At 39.6% G+C, this 19369-nt stretch overlaps 1 long non-coding RNA gene across 2 annotated transcripts in view; it reads left to right on the plus strand.

The window, feature by feature from the left end:
- Positions 1-19369, plus strand: part of LOC309624983 — a 714184-nt gene that overhangs the window by 134243 nt on the left and 560572 nt on the right. The window lies entirely within an intron of this gene.

The raw sequence follows: 19369 nt of genomic DNA on the forward strand, positions 1-19369 counted from the left end.
GCAGAGCTGGGTCCCAGGGTTTCTGGCTGTGGGGCCCATGTGCCTGCATGCTGGTGTGTGGGGCCACGTTCTGGGACCCCTGGTAGACAGGGCCGAATCCTCAGATGGCTGTGGGCTGGGGGGGGGGGTGTCTTAAGACAGCCTGCCTGCTGGTGTGTGTAGCTGTTGCCTCCCCCTTCCCCCAGCTAGTTGGTTGGCCTGAGGCATCCCAGTACAGGTGCCTACAGGCTGGCTGGCGAGGGTGGGGCCAGACCCCAAGGCTAATAAGCTAGAGGGAGAATTCCAAAATGGTGCTTGCCAGCACCAGTGTCCATGTGGTAGAAAGAGCTCCCCAAAATGGCTGCCATCAGTGTCTATGTCCCCAGGGTGAGCTCCAATTTCCTCCTGCCTCTCTGGGAGGCTCTCCAAGATCAGCTGGTGGGTCTGACCCAGGCTCCTTTCAAATTACTGCTTCTGCCCTGGGTCCCAGAGCATATGAGATTTTGTGTGCACCCTTTAAGAGTGGAATCTCTATTTCCCACATCCCTCTGGGACTCCTGAAAGTAAGCCCTGCTGGCCTACAAAGCCAAGAGTTCTGGGGGCTTGTCTTCCCAGTGCAGGACTCCCAGGCTGGGGAGCCCAACGTGGGGCTTGGACCCCTCACTCCTTGGGGTGAATCTCTGCAATTGTAATTATTTTCCCTTTTCTGGGTCGCCCACCTGGGTATATGGGTATTAACTATACTTCAACTCTGCCCCTCCTACTGGTCTCATTGTGGTTCCTTCTTTATGTCTTTAGCTGTAGAAGATCTTTTCTGATAGATTCTGGTCTTCTCATCAAAAGTTGCTCTGTAAATGGTTACAATTTTGGTGTCCCCATGGGAGGAGGTGAGCTCAGGGTCTTCCTACTCCACCATCTTGGCCAAGCTCCTTGCGATGGGAGGATTTTAAGAGAAAACACAGGTCATCTGTGTTTACTAATCGGCTTTACCCACCCGCCTCCCCCAAAGTAAGCTTTCTTGTATCTCTGTTAGAGGGTGTAGTTTTATAATGTGGAGTTAGGTGCTAGCCAAAGTTAGGGTTCTGCCCTCCCACAGAGACTGGGAGATGGGGGCACACTTCTTGATGATTATGGTTCAAAGAGATGGTTCCCAGGTCCTGGAGAAAGACAGTCCTGGGTTGTAAAACTGGCCCTAGGGTTTTTAAAAGATTTACATACATCTCAAATGTGCAGAAAAAGAATTTATAATTACAGGTTTTCTAAAGGAAATGTTCTAAGAAAAGGGAAGTGAGGGCCTAAAGTGAGGAATAACTCTGCCTAAGGTTACGTCCAGCAGAGGAGAGTGTTAAGGGTGTCTTGGTCAGTGAACTTGGATGTGGAGGTTGAGGGGAAGGGAGGTCAGATGATTCTTTGGTTTCTGGCTTTGGTCTTGGATTTGTTGATGCCATTTACTGTCATAGAGAACAGAGGAGGAATAGAAGTTTGCTAAAAAAGACAAATTGGGCTTCCCTGGTGGTGCAGTGGTTGAGAATCTGCCTGCCAATGCAGGGGACACGGGTTCGAGCCCTGGTCTGGGAAGATCCCACATGCCGCGGAGCAACTAGGCCGGTGAGCCACAATTACTGAGCCTGCGCGTTTGGAGCCTGTGCTCCGCAACAAGAGAGGCCGCGACAGTGAAAGGCCCGCGCACCGCGATGAAGAGTGGTCCCCACTTGCCGCAACTAGAGAAAACCCTCGCACAGAAATGAAGACCTAACACAGCCATAAATAAAATAAATAAATAAATAAATAATTAAAAAAAAAAAAGACAAATTAAGTTTTGGATAAACTGCGTTTACGGTGCTTGTGGGATATCCAAGTTGAGTTGGATGTATGGGTCTATGACCCAGAAGAGGTGTGGATTGGAAGGTAGGTTTGGGAGTGGTGGATATATGGAGCTAGTGGCAGCTTTTGTTTGAGCTCACTGATTGTACAACTTATGTTTAGGTGAAACTAGCATTGCCCTTCCACACCCCCAGTTGAGGGAGAATCTGTATGGATTAAACAGAATTTTGTGAAATAGTAAGATGCACCTAATAAATGCCCAATATATTTGGTTAGTTCTGTTATTATGGTTAGCAAGAAGCTAATGTAAATTAGAACATGTGAATCAAATGGTCAGTGGACGACAGTTACTATAAAACTAATTTTCATTGTGTTCCAGAGGCTGTGACAGCTCAGGACACGGGGTTATTTACCAGAAATACATCTTCCTTAGAATCAGCAAACAAACAAAAACAAATAAACAAACAAACAAAAAACAAAGAGACAGAGTTCTCCAGAGTTCTTTTTTTTTTTGCAAGACCATGTTGCATTCAGTGCAGGATTTGGACTCCCCCTGAAAGAGCAAAAGAAAAGAAAAGCCTCTAATAAAATCCAAACCAAAAGTGGTTTGTTTTCGGACCAAATGGTGAAAAATGGAAAACCACATCAATCAGTCTGTTCTCTTTGACCCAGTTCCTACTTACTTTTCCTAGGGCTTTAAGGTCTGTTTCTTTGCTGGAAAAAGTTTAAAGATGCCTACAGGGTTGGGGGTGGGGTAGGGAAGGACGCAAGCCTTGTTGATGTCTTCCCCTGGGTTTTCATGGAGCTTCAGATGCATTGGGGAGCTGTGACTTAGGGGAAGGAGTTTTTTGAAACATGGGGACCATGGACATTTTTGTGCTTTTTGTGTTATGATTGGACAACAGCAGCAGAGTTGAGTTTAGCTGTGACAGCCTGCCACAGCTGTTTGTCCAGTAGTAGCTGTTTCTGACATTTAAAGGATGAGGGATGGAGGTGTGTGGAAGGTCAAACTCTAACCTGCCTTTGACTTCAGGGATCAGTGACGATGGAATTTGGCATTGGGGTTTGTTTACCGCTAATGAAGCTCTCCTGTTATTGATACACATTTAGATTGGTATTCCAAGAATTCTCCGAAGGCTATTCACATGCATTTTGAAGAGCCCTTTGAACATTAAATGGCTCTCACAAAAGAAGGCTTTTTATTAACTGAATGTGAAGGGGAACATGATTCGAAGGAAAAAATATGCCCTCACAGGCTTTTTGTGTGGTAAACCGCAAAGGGGAGCTCTGGGTTGGAAAATTGTGTTCACTTAAGTTTATTATGGCACAAAGACTGTAGGGTGCTTATCTTCTTCCCTGTATTTACTGGGATCCTTGAAAAAGATAGTTTTTTTTTTTTTTTTTCCTGGCCCTGAAAAATGTCTTTCGGATTTTTGGTGTATTTTAGCGGCTGTGCCATTTCTGAAACAAGTGGTTATTGACCAGAAGTTTGTTTTCGTTAGAGTTAGTGAACAAACAAACAGAAGCACAGAGGCAGCGCTCTTCTCCAGGGGCCATTTTCTGAACTTTGCAAGCAAAATGCTGAATCAGCGGGGAATAGTACAGCTCCTGGACAAGTCAAAACCAGGGGAAACCAAAAATAAAATCCCCCCAAACAAAAACAATTCTACTGTGTGGAAGATGCTGCCCATTTTCTTTGGGAGAGGAGGTAACATCTGGAGCTTAGCTGGGAGGGATAACAGGCTGAGCTGAATCCCCACTGCTGGGGTCTGTTGGAAGGAAGCTGTCAGACAGCAACATGATATATTATCCTTTGCAGGCAAAACAATACATGTAAAAATAAATAGCCATCAATGTTAAGATCCTGTAATGCAAGTCGACACATGCAATCACAAACCTCACAAACAGGTTAGTCTGCCTTGCTTCCCTTGGTCTCATGTGATGATGGGAACCAGCATAATACAGAGAGAGAGAGGGGAAGGGAGTGGGAGAAGGGGAGAGAGCGAGGGAGGTGGAGGGGAGAAAGGAAATGAAGAAATGTTACTCTCTAATCACTCTAGGTGCCCTTGATGCAGCTGTGGTGGGTAAAAAACTAATAGTCAAATGTCAGGCGTTTTTGGAAGATAGAGTCTATCTTAAAACAATTGACTCAGGGGATATGGTTTTGAAGTGGCGCCAGGGTGCCTGAGACTGACTTAGAGCTTCAGTACTTGTTTTCTTTTAAAATAAAATGATGCAGTTTATTTTTTTACCGTTGTACTGAGTAGAAGTCCTATTAACTGAAGTCTAAGTAAAATTGTTTAAAAAAGGAAAACCATTTTCAGGCAGTCTTTCCTTTTGACCAAAAGGGACCCATAGCTGACACCCGCTGACTTTTAGTTCAGCATCATTTTGTTATTAGACTCCAAAGCCTGACCTCAAAGGACCCTTTATAATGTGTGCATTTTTGACATACACCTTACTGGTAATGGCTGTGTTAATCTCCTGAGTGGTAAGAGCCAGTTCTTTGTTCGTCAAGTTTCTAAATACCAGAAGTATGTCTTCCTCTTCAAAAAAGGTGGACTATGTAATATGGAAATTCACTCCAGATGATCAATTATACAGAATGGATTTCTAAGGGATTATTTTTTTCCTGTTTCTGACTCATTCTATGTTTTCTGATCTGACTCCTGAAGAATATGAGCATGTAGGGGGTGGTAATAGATGCTCCAAGAAAAGAGTTCTGTGAACAAGTCAGTTTGCAGCTCTCTGACTAAACAAAACCACCTGGGTGTGTGTGTGTGGGTGCATGCTTAAACTGCAGGACAATTCAGAGCCTTGTCTTGTCACTATGCGTTGGATTCTAGATGCAGTACTTTCCAAATCGATTTGACCATGGAACTTCTAAGGAACCCAGTTTGGATTCTGGATAGATGGATCTATTTTTCTTATGGTTTTTACAGAAGAATTGCTATAACACAATTTCCATAACCTTAGGTTGTTTATATTTGTAGCATTGCCAATGTTTTGAATAAAAGCAAAGAATCAGTAAAAATGTCAGAAAAGATTTTTTTCCAGATCATCCCAGGGCTTGGAAGGACATACACTAATTTTGTAACACTTTGTGTAAATGTTATGCTTCATGTTGCCACTATATAGGTTGGTTAATACTTTGTCTTTATTTCTAGCCAAAATTCTTAAATTCCAGCTATTCTATTTTCAGTGGCAAGGATAACTACTGAACTCTTAAAAATTCAAACAAAATGCTTTTTTAAAAAAAATTAAGAATGATATTTTTCACTGTAGACAATACAGAAAAAGCTTAAACAACAAAATGGAAGAAATAAAAATCACCTGAAATCCTGACACCCAGAGGTAACCTTTGTTGACATTCTGCATAAATCAGAACTGCTAACAATAGTTTGCAGAAGTGTTTTATTTGGCTGTGTAATATTTACATTTGTTTGAATTAGGGTGTCAACATATAAAAATTGGGTCTCATAAACCCACATATCTTCTAGCTTCTTCTGAAATATTGAGGATTAGTATCATGTGACCTGCATTCTGCATTCTGGCATGTCAGGGCTCAGAACTGAGTAGGAGTTGCTGTCTTTAGGAAAGAACTCCCTAGTCCTAGTTTATCTGCCTGTATGGTGAGATATTTGGGTTTGAAACCCCAGTTATAAGTCTTTCTGGTCTTTTCCCTCTTGGATAATAGTTAATTAAAAAAGGGACTTATCCTTTCATATTCAGGTATAAGCTTTTTCCTCTTAATGTTTTATAGACATTTCCCGATGTCATTAAATGTTCTATATCATTGCTTTTGTCTGCATAACATTCTACTCTGTGGCTATACCGTACTTTATATAGCCAATCTTCTACTCTATTGGACTTTCATGTTAATTCCTTGTTTAGTCTATTAAATATACAACACAGGAGGATAAACATCCTTGTGGGAAAATCTGTGCATGTATCCAAGATTGTTTCTTTAGGATAAAGTCCTACACTTGGAGTGGCTGAGTCAAAGACTATAAATACTTGAAAGGCTTTTGAGACTCATTGCTAAATATACTCAACTGTGTTTTCACATACTTGACAATGAAGTAATCTCTTTAGAGCTTTTAATAAGTTAATGGGACTTCCAATTAACACAGGACTCTTTTCTCACGTATCTCCTAATAGCTCAGGACACAGTAATGTTCTGTAGAGGAGAGTCTGAGAAATTTCAAGCCGAATTGGTGGTTGTGAGAAAGCGCTAAAAGGTGGAGGACATTCAAACAAGCTGTATTTACATTACAATTCTGTTTAGCTGTCAACTAGGCTTAATGTGTATGTATATTAGATTATGAATTCCTATCCAAAGGAAAGTTTTCTTGAAAAGCCTGCAAACTACTCAGGTCGGGGACTGTTCTCATCCATTCTTACTCTTACTAGCATCCTCTGACCCCCTCTTTCTGCCTTCTTCCTCACCAGTGCTGCCCTTATCACCTCTGATCGTTTTGTTTTTTGCTTATGTGTGGAGAAACAAGTAGCAGCCCTCAATTTTTTTTTTTTTTTTTTAGAACACAAACAAACTGATAAATAAATAGACTCACTGTAGAAATTTGGGAGAAACAGCCTGCTTTACTTTACAGTGTAGAGCCATAAGCAGGTTAGTGTGTAGAGAGTGTTGAGGGTGAAGTCGGAGAAGAAGGCAGGAGAGGTGATCTGAGAAGACCCTGAAAGGGAGTGAGCTAGCGCCTTGTGGAGAAGAGGTTTGAGGGGGGCAAATCTGAGGAAGAGAGAAGAGTTAGAGGTCGTTGGAGTGGTTCAGGTGAAAGATAATGTGAGTCTGAGTGGCGAGGGTCTTGAACTTGAGCTTTGGTGGCAGAGGGATATGTGGGAAAACTGGAGAGGGAGGAGAAAGCACTGAGGATGACTTTTCAAATATCTCGACCATCAGTGAGATATTAATTTATGTCTATATATAACTTCCCAGAGCTTTTATATCCAAATACATTCATGGAAAGTGTCAAACAATTTTAAGTACACATGTTTAGGGTTAAGAGGCTCTTATGTACATAGTGGTCTTAAAGTTTTTTCATAGTTAAAACAACTTCATTAAAAAAACTGAGGTGTAGGGACTTCCCTGGCAGTCCAGTGGTTAAGACTTCACCTTCTAATGCAGGGGGTGCGGGTTTGATCCCTGGTCAGGGAGCTAAGATCCCACCTGCCTTGGGGCCAAAAAACCAAAACATAAAACAGAAGCAATATTGTAACAAATTCAATAAAGACTTTAAAAATTGTCCACATCAAAAAAATCTTTGAGAAATAAAACACCTGAGGTGTAATTGACATACAGCATTATACTAGTTTCAGGTGTACAACAAAATGATTGAATATTTGTATATATTGTGAAATGATCACCACAATAAGTTAACATCCATTACCATACACAGTTACAGAATTTATTTTTCTTGTGATGAGAACTTTTGAGATCTACTCTCTTAATGACTTGCAAATATGAAAGGCAGTATTATTAACTATAGTCACCATGCTACGTGTTACATCCCCAGGACTGACTTATTTTATAACTGGAAGTTTGTACCTTTTGACTCCTTTCACCCTTTCACCACAGTCCCCGCACCCCGACTTTCTCCTCCTCTGGTAACCACCAATCTAAAAGAGCTTTATTTTTTAATTAAAAATTTAGCTAATATGTAATTATTAGAGAAATGCAAATCAAAACTGCAACAAGGTATCACTTCACTCTGATCAGAATGGCCATCATCAGAAAGTCCACAAATAATAAATGCTGGAGAAGGTGTGGAGAAAATGGAACCCTCCTACATTGTGGTGGGAATGTAAATTGGTGCAGCCACTGTGGAGAACAGTATGGAGGTTCCTTAAAAAACTAAAAGTAGAACTACCATATGATCCATCAGTCCCACTCCTGGACATGTATCTGGAAAAGACAAAAACTCTAATTGGGAAGATACACGCACCCCAATGTTCATAGCAGCACTACTTACAATAGCCAAGACATGGAAGTAAACTAAATGTCCATTGACAGATAGTGGACAAAAAAGATGTGGTATGTATACATACAATAGAATATACTCAGCCATAAAGAAGAATGAAATAATGCCATTTGCAGCAACATGAATGCACCTAGAGATTATCATACTAAGTGAAATAAGTCAGACAGAGAAAGACAAATATCATATGATATCACTTATATGTGGAATCTAAAATAATGATACACATGAACTTATTTACAGGATAGAAACAGACTTACAGACGTAGAAAACCAACTTTTAGTTATCAAAGGGGAAAGTGGAGGCAGAGAGGAATAAATTAGGAGTATGGGATTAACAGATACACACTACTATATATAAAATAGATAAACAACAAGGACCTACTGTATAGCACAGGGAACTATATTCAGTATCTTGTAGTAACCTATAATGGAAAAGAATCTAAAAAAAGAAATATATATTCATATATATATATATATATATATATATATATATATATATATATGTATATATATAACTGAATCATTTTGCTATACACCTGAAACTAACAGAACATTGTAAATCAACTACAATAAAAATTTAGCTAATATGGAAAAACATTAATAAAAGTATTTTAAAAAATCTTTTAAATCTCAACATACAAACTATTTTAACATGTTGTGTATATTCTTTTAGGACTTCTAAGCTAATTTCTCATTAAACTATTAATGAGTCCTTATTTAGTTCTTACTCTAAAAAAAATCAGAAATTTCTTTGCATTCTCACTATTTTCTAGTGCTGCACAAAAAGTTTTTAAAAGTTCTTTCCATATCAGAAAGAAGGATGAGAGATTGGCTGCTTCTTGCTTTTAAATGTATATACATGGTGCTAACTAGGGCATCTCTAGTTTTAACAGGCTTGCTGCTAATTTAGTCACTAAAAAGGAATGTAATAATGACTTCACTTTCTTCATGTTCGTCTTTTTAAAGTAATCAAAGACTATTGCCATTTCTTCCTTCAGTTTACTTGTTACTACCCATGTTTAAAAGTTAGATTTTGCAACTTCGAAACTACAAATGTGAATTGGTTTTTCTTGAGGGGAGAGGGAGAGAGAAGAGGAGAGTTGGGGGCAAGCGAGAGGAGGGTTCCTTGGGAAATGAACTTTGCAGTGGAGATTTGCAAGCAGAAAGTTTATTCAAGAAGTTCTGTGGGCATAACCCCTGTGAGGGAGTGAAGAAAGCAGACTGGGGCAAAAGGCGAGTTGAAGAATGCAATGGCAACAAAATCCTTGGCCAGTTCCTAGAGCTGAGAGAGTCCTCCAGAAGTGTCCTTAACAGAGGCAGGGTCTGGGCCTTTGTATCCCTGCATTGACCAGTAATGTGATGGGAGCTGCCCCTGGGAAGAAGGATTAACCTGGGATTCAGGCTGCTCCATTTAGCTGAGGGCAATTCCTGAGGACTCACCTGGGAGCACCCAAAATGCTTGTCACCTGGAAAAAATGAGTGCTTTGGTTCAGGAGGGATCTGGATGGTGCACCAGAGGATCCATCAAATTCCACATCTCATGACACTTGGATCCACTTGCTTCATATAATAATTTTACCCCTTCTGAGAACAACTCTGCTAAGATTATCTGTGGTTCCTTTTTACTGGGGAAACTTACAAAAGTAAAGCCAGTGACATAAACTACAACCTCTATTGCTGCAGCTGGTCTCAGGGCTGCTATTGGTACGCATCATCTCCCTGCTCTAGATTCCCCTCACCCTCAGCACTTTTGTTGGTCTAGGTGGCTTACCTGGTGGGGTGACCCAGATCTTCATCCTTCAGTAGTCTGAGTGCCTGGTCACCATGCCCCTCACAGGTCATGGTGGCTGTATTAGTCTGTATACTCTCAAAATTGAGCAAGAGAGTACCAAAACACACCAGTGGATCACCTAGCTGCTAAACATAATTTTCCCTGTCCCCATTGTCTAACAGCACCCCATACCTTACCCTGTTGATCTGGGTCAATCACCCCTGACAGAATGACAATTCATTTCCTTGCCTGCTAGTCTTCTGGCATGAGAAACCTGGGATGTGAGGGTTCAAGACGACAGTGTAGGAAGATTCTGAACTCACCTCCTTTCACAGACACAATAAATCTATAATTCTACATATGAAATAATTCTCTTGGAAAGAAACCTGAAAACTGGATGAACAGAGTCTTCCCAACAGAGGGTAAAAAGACAGCATCAAGACAGATAGAAGAGGCAGAGATATAAGCTCACTGAGGAAAAACTCACACCCTAGATGTGCTGATCCATAATTGAGAGGGATCACAGAGATGTGAATCTTTTCCTTGAAGAGTGAGGGATTCAACCTCCATATCAAGCACCCAACCCCTAGATCCTGCACAGGAGAGAAGAGCCTCAGAACACCTGGCTATGAAAACCAATAGGGAGTGTGCACAGGAAAACTATGGAACTGCAGGGAACAGAAAACCCTCTCTTAAAGGGCTAATATACAGACTCACTTGACTCGAAAAGCAGCACAAAAACACTGGATTGAAAAGCTCATGGACCACGGGTGAAGGGGACCCACTTACTAATCTTGAAGTGTCTGATGGAGAGTCAGGAACCAGTGCGGTGCTTCCTGAGAACCAAGACGTAAGCCATTTATGTAATCTCAGGCTACCTATTTAATTCTGGCACTGGTGGGCACTGTTTGGGAATTCTCCATCTAACCTGTTAGCACCAATGGACACACATGCTGAGAGCCCTGCCCACCCCTGTGCATCACCTAGACCTCACAGCTGACTGAGCAATAGCCCACCCACCCACCATGGCAGCAGCTGCTGAGCCCCCCAGCCAGTCCAGGGCCAGCTTTCCACCAGTACCCTACAGCAGCCACTGTCAGGCCCCATAGCTGGTCCAGAGGCCAGCCCTGGCCCCCACAACAGGAGGGCATATGCAGTCCATGAAGGGGACATCCCTTGAGTGCCTGACTCTGGTGGTGAGGTGGGATTGCACTTCTGAGCCCCACAGGACATCTCCCAAATAAGACCACTTCTTCAAGACTGGAAGAGATAGCTGATTTACCTAATACATAGGAAAAACCACAGAGAATTAGGCAAAATTAAGAGACAGAATATGTTCCAATAGAAAGAATAACTAAATGAAATGGAGATAAGCAATCTACCTGATAAAGAGTTCAAAGTAATGGTCATAAAGATGCTCACTGAACTTGGGAGAAGAAGGGAGGAACACATTGAGAACTTTAATAAACAGATATAAAATATAAGAAAGTACCAAACAGCATTATTACTGAAATGAAAAATACTCTAGAGGGGTTCAAAATCAGGCTGGATGAGCTAGAGGAACAAGTCAGTGAGCTGGAAGACAAAGCAATGGAACTCATAGAGACAGAGCAGCAAAGTGAAAAAAGAAATAAAAAAAGTGAAGATACCTTCAGGGACTTTTGGGACAACATCAAGTGGAATAATATTCTCATTTTAGGGATCCCAGAATGAGAAGAGAGAAAGGGCCAGAAATATTATTTGAAGAAATAGTGGTTGAAAACTTCCTTAATCTGGGGAAGGAAACAGACATCCAGGTCCAGAAAGCTCAGAGAGTTCCACATAAGAAGAACTCAAAGAGACCAACACCAAGACACGTTATAATTAAAATGATAAACCTGAGGATAAAGAGAGAATCCTAAAAGCAACAAGAGAAAAACTTGTTACATGCAAGGAAATCCCATAAGTCTATCAGCAGATTTTTCAGCAGAAATTTTACAGGCCGGAAGGGAGTGGCGTGATATATTCAAAGTGCTGAAAGGAGAAAACAATCAACCAAGAATTCTCTATTCAACAAAGTTATCCTTCAGAATTGAAGGAAAGATTGAGTGTTTCCCAGATAAGCAAAAGCTAAAGGAGTTCATCACTACCAAACTGTTTCTACAAGAAATGTCAAAACAACTTCTTTAAAGTGAAAAAATGGAACTAATTAATAATTAGAAAACGTCAAAGTAAAAATCTCACTGGAAAAGGTAAATATATAATAAAGGTAGTGGATCAATCACTTATAAAGCAAGTATAAATGTTAAAAGACAAAAGTAGTGAACTTAACTAAAATCACAGTAATTAGTTAAGGAATACATAAAATGAAAAGAATTCAAATGTGTCATTAAAAGTATAAAATGTGGGTGGGAGTAAAAAGATAAAACTTTGAAATGTGTTCCAATTTAAGTTGCTACCAACTTAAAGCAGGCTACTATTTACATAGGATATTATATGTGAATCTCATGGTAACCACAAAGAAAAAACTTATAGTAAATACACAAAAGAAAATGAGAAAGGAATCTAAACATAACATTAAAGAAAACCACCAAACCACAAAGGAAAAGAGAAAGAGAAAAAGAAAGGAACAGAGAGGAACTTCAATAACAGCCAGAAAACAATGAACAATATGGCAATAAGTACATACCTATCAATAACTACTTTAAAGTAACTGAATTAAATTTACCAATTAAAAGACATAGAGTGGCTGAATGGATAAAAATATGGTGCCATCTGTATGCCACCTGCAAGAGATTCACTTGAGAAGAAAAGATACACATAGAGTGAAAGTGAAGGGATAGAAAAAGATATTCCATGAAAAAGGAAATGAAAAGACAGCTGGAGTAGCTGTACTCATGTCAGACAAAATAGACTTTAAAATAAAGACTGTAATAATAGACAAAGAAAGGCATTACATAATAATAAAGGGGTCAATACAGCAAGATATAACATTTATAAATGTATATGTATCCAAAAGAGGAGCACCAAAATGTATAAAGCAAATATTAACAGACTAATAGTAGGGGACCTTAAAAGTCCACTTACATCAATGGATAGATCATACAGACAGAAAGTCAATAAGGAAACATCAACCTTAAATGACACATTAAACTACATGAACTTAATAGACATATACAGAACATTCCACCCCAAAGCAGCAGTTACACATTCTTCTCAAGTGCATGTGGAACATTCTCCAGGACAGATCACATGTTAGGCCACAGAAAAAGTCTCAGTAAATTCAAAAAGGCTGAAATCATATTAAACATCTTCTCTGATCACAATGGTATGAAACTAGAAATCAATCACAAGAAAAAACAAATGAGAAAACCCACACAAATGTGAAGATTAAATGGATAAATTCCTAGAAACATACAATCTTTCAAGGCTGAATAATGAAGAAATAGAAGCTACAAATAGACCAATTACTAGTGAGGAGAAACAGTAATCAAAAATCTCCCAACAAACAGAAGCCCAGGACCAGATGGCTTCCATGGTGAATTCTACAAAACATTCAAGGAGGATTTAATATTTATTTTTTTTAAACTCTTCCAAAAAATTGAAGAGGAGGGAAAACTTCCAAACACATTTTACAAAGCAACTATTACCCTGATACCAAAACTAGAGAAGGACACCACACACACACACAGACACAATTACAGGCCAATATCCTTGAGGAATATAGATGAAAAAATCCTCAACAAAATATTAGCAAATTGCATCCAACAATACAATAGGATCATACACCATGATCAAGTGGGATTTATTCCAGATATGCCAGGATAGTTCAACTTCCACAAGTCAATCAATGTGATACATTAACAAAATGGAGGATAAAAGTCATAAAAAATGGAGGATAAAAGTCATAAAAATCATCAATCATCTCAATAGATCTGAGCTATTGTCAAAAAGCATTTGACAAAATTCAACATCCATTTATGATAAAAGCTCTCAACAAAGTGGGTATAGAGTGAACGTGCCTCAACATAATAAAGGCCGTATTATATGACAAACTCATAGCTAACGTCATACTCAACAGTGAAATGCTGAAAGCACTTCCTCTAAGATCAGAAACAAGATAAGGATGCCCACTCTTGCCACTTTTATTCAACATAGTATTGTAACTCCTAGTCAGAGCAATTAGGCAAGAAAAAGAAATAAAAGACATCCAAATTGGAAAGGAATAAGTAAAACTGTTACTATTTTCAGATGACATGATAGTGTAAATAGAAAACCCTAAAAACTTTACCAAAAAACTGTTAGAACTAATAAATTAATTTAGTAAATTTGCAGGATACAAAATCAATATGCAGAAATCTGAGGCATTTCTATACATTAATAACAGACTATCAGAAAGAGAAATTAAGAAAACAGCCCCATTTACAATTGCATCAAAAAGAATAAAATACCTCAGAATAAATTTAACCAAGGAAGTGAAAGACCTGTAAAAACTATGAGACACTGATGAAAAAAATTGAAGTATACACAAATAAATGGAAAAATATTCTGTTTTCATGGATTGGAAGAATTACATTGTTGAAATGTCCATACTACCCAAAACCATCTACAGATTTAATATAATGCCTATCAAGTTACAATGGCATGTTTCTCAGAACTAGATCAAATAATTAAAAAATTTTTATGGAACCACAAAAAATCTAAAACAGTCTTGAGAAAGAATGAGAAAGATGGAGGTATTATGCTCCCTGATTTCAAACTATACCACAAAGCTATAGCAATCAAAACAGTATGATACTTGCACAAAAGCAAACATACAGATCAATGGAACAGAACTGAGAGTGCAGAAATAAACCTAGGTATATGTGGACAATTAATTTTCAACAAAGGTGTAAAGAACATCATACAATACAGAAAGGATAGTCTCTTCAATAAATGGTACAGGGAGAACTAGACAGCCATGCACAAAAGAATGAAACTAGACCACTATCTTACACCACATAAAAATTAATTCAAAATGAATTAAAGACTTGAATGCAAGACCTGAAACCATAAAATTCCTAGAAGAAAACATAGGTGGCAAACTTATTGACATTAGTCTTAAGTGTTTTTGTGGACCTAACTAAAGACAAGGGAAACAAAAGCTAAAGTAAACAACTGGGACTACATCAAACTAAAAAGCTTCTGCACAGAGAAGGAAACCATCATCAAAACCAAAAGTTAACCTACTGAGTGGGAAAAGATATTTTCAAACAATACATATGATGAGAGGTTAATATCCAAAATATATGCACCTCAACAATAACAAAAACAAACAACCTGATTAAAAAATGGGCAGAGGATCTGGATAGACATTTTTCCAAGGAAGACATACAGATGGCCAGCAGGCACATGAAAAGACGTTTAATATCACTAATTCTTAGGGAAATGCAAATCAAAATTACAGTGAGCTATTACCTTACACTTGTTAGAATGGCTATTATTGAAAAGAGAAGAGATAACAAATGTTGAATAAGATGGGGAGAAAAGGGAACCCTAGTACACTGTGGTAGGAATGTAAATTGGTGTAGTCACCATGGAAAACATCATATGGCCCCACAGTTCTACTTCTAGGTATTTATCTGAAGAACATGAAAACACTAATTTGAAAAGATATATGCATCTCTTTGTTTATTCAGTGTTATTTACAATAGCCAACATATGGAAAAAAAACCCTAAGTGTCCATCAGTGGATTAATGGATAAAGAAGATGTGGTGTATATACACAATGGACTACTACTCATCCATACAAAAGAATGAAATCCTGCCATTTGCAAAAACATGGATGGACCTTGAAGGTATTATGCTGAGTCATATGTTAGACAAAAAAGGCAAATTCCAAATGATTTCACAAATGAAAAGAACAAGATAAAACAAAAAATACCCTCATGGATACAGAGAAGAGATTAGTGGTTACTAGAAGAGAAGGGGGAGGGGTAGATGAAATGGGTGAAGGGAATCAATTGTATGGTGATGGATGGTAACCAGACTTGTGGTGGTTATCACTTTGTAATGTATCTAGATGTCAAATTATAATGCTGTATGCCTGAAACTCATAAAAATTTGCTGTGTCCCCTGGTGGAAGTATTCTCCCTCTAAACTTGTGGGATCCAGAGTCCTAACATTTGTAAGAAACACAAATTTTAAAAGGGATCACTGGAAGTGATGGTGAGAGGGGCTACTCCTACTTTTGCCTCTTGAGTCCCAAACTCTCATATTCTACCTATCGGGGAAAGAGCACCATATAATTGTGGCTGATTTAGGGTAATAGTGCTTCCTTGAGGATGGCACCCCTTCCTTACTAGGTATCATTTCAAAGCTGGTACTTCAGCTATGTCTTCAAAAGCCATTCCATTGTTTTATAATGCCAGCAGCTTTTAGATGCTACCGTATGTGATATACCTCCATTACTATGAAGTATGCTCTTTGGCCTAATGAGATACAATGTGGGATCCTACGTTGGTGAATCAAAAACACTCTGTGAGTGCCGTACAGATGCTCAAATAGTGGTGCTGGTTAATGTCCTGCAGAAGAAATGGCAAACCCATACTTAGAGTAAGTAGTGACTCCATTCAAGATGATTTACTGCCCCTTCTAGCCTGGAAGGGGTCCAATGTCAGAAACTAGTCACATTTTGCTCATCTGATACAATTAGCATGATATCACTAGGGTAGTGAACCAATGTGATGTTTTGAAGCATGTCTAGATGGTAAAGGCTCTTTGACCCTATCATGACTGATGGTGGGCATTAACGTAGCCCTGAGGCAAGATAATAAATGTATACTATTGTATATCCCATATAAGTACAAACTTTACCTGATCCTTCTAAGTAGAGATGGAAAAAAATTGCACTTGCCAGATTCCTGGATCCAAGGTACCTGAGGTTTTTTCCATCTGCTCTAATAATGATACAATGACACAACAAGCTGCAACAGCGGCCACTACTTGGTTGACTTTGCAGCGGTCCACTTTCGTTCTTCAGGATTCATCCAGTTTCTGTAGAAGGCAACAAGGAATTAAATGGGGGTATGATACAGGTGACTACACCTGTATCCTTTATGTCTTTAAGGGTGGCACTAATCTCCACTATTCCTTCCAGGTATGTTACTGTTTTCATTTTACTATCTTAGCCAAGTTGGGGAGCATTGCTTAGAAGCTGCCACTTGGCATCCCACATCATGACATCTCTTACCCCAGAGGCCAAAAAACCAGTGTGCTTGGGGATTCTGCCAACTATTATGTTTATATTTTTTTAGGGGGGTGCAGAAAAGTGACCACGGGGTGTGTTCTGGATCCAGTGGACTAATTATGAGGTGGACCTGGAATAGAAGCATTTATTATCTAACCTCTTTACATCCCTTCTCTAATAGTGGGGTCCTTATGACATTTCAGGTCTCCAAGCATTAATGTCAACTTGGAACCTGTGTCCAGTATTCCTCAAAATATCTTGGTATTTCTCGTTACCCAATGTGTGGTTATCCAAGTATATGATCATAGGTCCATTTGGCAAAGGACTGGGTAATCATTACCATATACACTTACCTTGGTGCTTCAGGATTTTCATCCTGGGGACCTAGTCTTTCCTTCAGTCTATGGGTTCTGGTCTGAAAAAAATAGGCTCAGATCCAGAAATTAGTTAGACAAGAGATCATAACTGTTTAATGGGGAAGTTTCTCTAATCCTCCTGGTTATCCATTCTTGATTTTTCTTATTTCATAGATTGAGAAATACCCTTGCCACTTATTTGTCTTGAGCTGTGGACGGTATGTTCTATTAACTATCTCCATTTTTCTGTGCACATCAGGCCCCTGGATCCCACTCTGACCATGCCATTTATCTTGCTGCTTATGGTTAAGTATGCCCCCTGGCCTCAATTATTTTGGGATTCCATCATCCTCTTTCCTATTAGGGAGCAAGGTTATGTAGTGGTACCTCTTTCTGTTAGCCCTGGCTTATGAAGGACAGCCTTTATTGAGCTTCTCAACAATGCTGGTCCTTCTCTAATCAACATTCTTGCTGCTTTACTTATTGCTTTAAGTAGAGTGTCCTTCTGGTCCTCCTATAGAACATAGTGGGTTGATGGGTTCCCTACACTTAATAGTATATTCACTCTAGCATGTCCACTTCTCTGAGTCTTTTGATCCATTTCCTATCATCTGCCATAGCAATTCTGACATTTCTGTGTCACTTAGTATGGACCATCAATATTTCCAAGCATCCAAGAACTAGCTCAGCAGCATGTTTGTCCCATCTCTTGGGGTCCTTGCAAGGGTGTTAAATCCTATATTCCTTTTACAAATTTCTGTTCTGTTCCCCAGTCTCTCCCAATGAAGCTCCTTCTGGATCCAACCCTGTACATATGCTCCTGGCTCCTGCTGGTAAACGTTGACTAGGTGCTGTAGTTCCTTCAGGGTATGATGCCTGTCCTTCTAACAGACCCAGTACTTTCTGGCTGGGTTATATTTTGACTTGATCTTGATCACTGGTCTTAGTTACTAACTAGGAAGGGAGGTGCTGGAGGAAGATCATGAAAGGGGCACTCATATTGTCTTGCAATGTACAGGCCTCTGTATTAATTGCACAGGGAGGGAGTTCTAACCTTCAACACAGGGGAATGGGACACTTATGTAGGGGAATCTGGGATTTTAAGGTTTCAAAGTGCTTCAGCCTAGATGTCTACATCTCAGTTCTCAGGAATCTTCCCACCCAAAGCTCTGCCTTTGGCACAGGAGACTTGTCAGGGTTGACAACTCAACCTTCTCTTTAGCTCTGCTATCCTTGTAACTAAGTCCTGAGACTAATTCTTAACTTCTTCTATCTTTTGGCTGCAGATAAAAATGTGTTTATACCTTATCAACTAGGATCTTTGATTTTCATAATTCACCTTAAATTAGTGATTAATCACCCTCAGCTTTTCACTGTCTTCCTCCAATATATTGATAAAACTCAGCAGTTGCCATCTGATTCCATTGTCCCTGTAATAACTACTTCTACACCTGTCAGCACATTCCCTTCTGCCAGTGTCCCATCCTGGTTCACTACCGGTGAAGATTTTAACGTTTGTACTCCTACCAAATGCCAGGGGCTTCAGTCTTGCATCTTCCACCAGAGATGGGGTCTTTATCGCCAGCCAATTAGCAGGTAGACAAACTTCAAAATCCCATTTTAGATTCTGCTTTCTCAATTGCTCCTGGCACCATGTGTCTTAGGTTGGGTTTCCTGGGAAACAGATTGTGAGACAGAGATTTATATGCAGGAAGTTCACTGGGGAGTGATCTTGGGAACAATTCCTGTGAGGAAGTGAAGGAAGCAGGTTTTGGCAGAGGGAGAAGATGAGCTACAACACAGTCCCAGCAAAGGCCTCAGCCAATTCCATGGGGAACTCTTGGTACAGGATGTTGCTTCAAAGTAGTTTCAAACTGAGGCAAAGGAGCCAGGCCGTTGCACCTCTGCATCAACCAGCTATTGTATGTGGACCATCCTCAAGGAGAGGGAATAACCTTGGATGGAGCAATTTCCTTCGGCCAAGGGCAATGTCCATGGAGGAACTCAGCTATGAGCTATGAGCAGCCATCATTCCTGGCTGGTGAAGGAATTAGTACCTTGATCTTGATGAGGGAACTGGGACATATCATAGCATCCACTAGAGTGTGATCTGAGATTGCTACTCAGATGTCTAACAGACATCACAGGCTTAAGGTACATAAAGTATAGCCCTTGTGGTTTTTTCTCTCCAGGCCTTTCAGCGTCTTTTTTGTAAATGCTATTCTAATGGATCT

This window comes from Balaenoptera borealis, assembly GCF_965194805.1.
Source record: "Balaenoptera borealis genome assembly, chromosome: 3".
Taxonomy (NCBI): Eukaryota; Metazoa; Chordata; class Mammalia; order Artiodactyla; family Balaenopteridae; genus Balaenoptera; species Balaenoptera borealis.